The 2,472-nt window shown below is 39.7% G+C and overlaps 1 pseudogene; it reads left to right on the plus strand.

Annotated features, from left to right (window-relative positions):
- Nucleotides 1–715: 715 nt before the first annotated feature.
- LOC144615586 (18S ribosomal RNA) lies at nucleotides 716–1,678 on the plus strand (annotated as a pseudogene).
- The last annotated feature ends 794 nt before the right edge of the window (nucleotides 1,679–2,472 follow it).

The raw sequence follows: 2,472 nt of genomic DNA on the forward strand, positions 1-2,472 counted from the left end.
ACACGTACACGTACACACGTACACACGTATACACGTACACGTACACACGTATACACGTATACACGTACACGTACACACGTATACACGTATACACGTACACGTACACACGTATACACGTATACACGTATACACGTATACGCGTACACGTACACACGTACACACGTACACACGTACACACGTACACACGTACACACGTACACACGTACACACGTACACACGTACACACGTACACACGTACACACGTACACACGTACACACGTACACACGTACACACGTACACACGTACACACGTACACACGTACACACACGTATACACGTATACACGTATACACGTATACACGTATACACATGCAAACTTTTTTGATTTTAGTAAATAATTAGCTTAAACAAACCCCCCTTACCCCCCGTTAACCCTATTTGTTACAATACGTGTTTATTTCTGTCTTGCCAAACCCCAAAAACAAGACTAAACCGTATCTAAGCATAGAGCTTAAGAGTTAACGTTTACAAACTTTACCAACCCCATTATTACCAATTATTAATACTAAATCATAACTTTGTTCGCAGTATCTATAGATACGCCAACCCGATCTCTAACTCGTCCCTATTGAACAATATTTACACACCCAACAATCCTATATCTTGGTTCATGTAGCTTAAAAACACAAAGCAAGGCACTGAAAATGCCTGGATGAGTCGCCAGACTCCATAAACATAGAGGTTTGGTCCTAGCCTTTCCATTAGTTATTAATAAAATTACACATGCAAGCCTCCGCATCCCGGTGAAAATGCCCTCTAAGTCACCCAGTGATTCAAAGGAGCTGGTATCAAGCACACAACCATTGTAGCTCATAACACCTTGCTCAGCCACACCCCCACGGGATACAGCAGTGATAAAAATTAAGCTATGAATGAAAGTTCGACTAAGTTATATTAAATTAGGGTTGGTAAATTTCGTGCCAGCCACCGCGGTCATACGATTAACCCAAACCAATGGACCTACGGCGTAAAGCGTGTTACAGAAGAGAAGCATACTAAAGTTAAACCTTAACTAGGCTGTAAAAAGCTGCAGTTAACATAAAAATACAGCACGAAAGTAACTTTAATATTTCCGACCACACGATAGCTAAGATCCAAACTGGGATTAGATACCCCACTATGCTTAGCCCTAAACCTAGATAGTTAGCTCAAACAAAACTATCCGCCAGAGAACTACTAGCAACAGCTTAAAACTCAAAGGACTTGGCGGTGCTTTATATCCCTCTAGAGGAGCCTGTTCTATAATCGATAAACCCCGATAAACCTCACCATCTCTTGCTAATTCAGCCTATATACCGCCATCTTCAGCAAACCCTAAAAAGGAAGAAAAGTAAGCACAAGTATCTTGACACAAAAAAGTTAGGTCAAGGTGTAGCCCATGAGATGGGAAGCAATGGGCTACATTTTCTACAACTAGAACATCCACGAAAATCCTTATGAAATTAAGAATTCAAGGAGGATTTAGTAGTAAATTTGAGAATAGAGAGCTCAATTGAATTGGGCCATGAAGCACGCACACACCGCCCGTCACCCTCCTCAAGTGGTCAAACCCTGAAGAAACCTATTCAAACCATTACATCCACAAGAGGAGACAAGTCGTAACAAGGTAAGCATACTGGAAAGTGTGCTTGGATGACAAGATGTAGCTTAAACAAAGCATCTGGCTTACACCCAGAAGATTTCATATTAAACTGACCATCTTGAGCCAAAGCTAGCCCAATCATCTACAAACGCAATTAACATCAGAAAGTAAAATAAAACATTTAGTTGCCCCATAAAAGTATAGGAGATAGAAATTTAACTTGGCGCTATAGAGAAAGTACCGCAAGGGAAAGATGAAAGAAAAAACTAAAAGCACTATACAGCAAAGATTACCCCTTGTACCTTTTGCATAATGAATTAGCTAGAATAACCTAACAAAGAGAACTTCAGCTAGGCCCCCCGAAACCAGACGAGCTACCCATGAACAATCTATTACAGGATGAACTCATCTATGTCGCAAAATAGTGAGAAGATTTGTGGGTAGAGGTGAAAAGCCTAACGAGCCTGGTGATAGCTGGTTGCCCAGAACAGAATCTTAGTTCAACTTTAAACTTACCTCAAAACCCTGAAATTCCAATGTAAGTTTAAAATATAGTCTAAAAAGGTACAGCTTTTTAGAATTAGGATACAGCCTTAATTAGAGAGTAAGCATAAACACAAACCATAGTTGGCCTAAAAGCAGCCACCAATTAAGAAAGCGTTCAAGCTCAACAATCAGAACATCTCAATGTCAAAAAACGCAACCAACTCCTAATTTAAAACTGGGCTAATCTATTTAATAATAGAAGCAATAATGCTAATATGAGTAACAAGAAATATTTCTCCCGTGCATAAGCTTATATCAGAACGGATAACCACTGATAGTTAACAACAAGATAAATACAACCTAAC

This window comes from Panthera onca, unplaced genomic scaffold, assembly GCF_046562875.1.
Source record: "Panthera onca isolate mPanOnc1 unplaced genomic scaffold, mPanOnc1 haplotype 2 h2.h2tg000242l_path, whole genome shotgun sequence".
NCBI classification, from domain to species: domain Eukaryota; kingdom Metazoa; phylum Chordata; class Mammalia; order Carnivora; family Felidae; genus Panthera; species Panthera onca.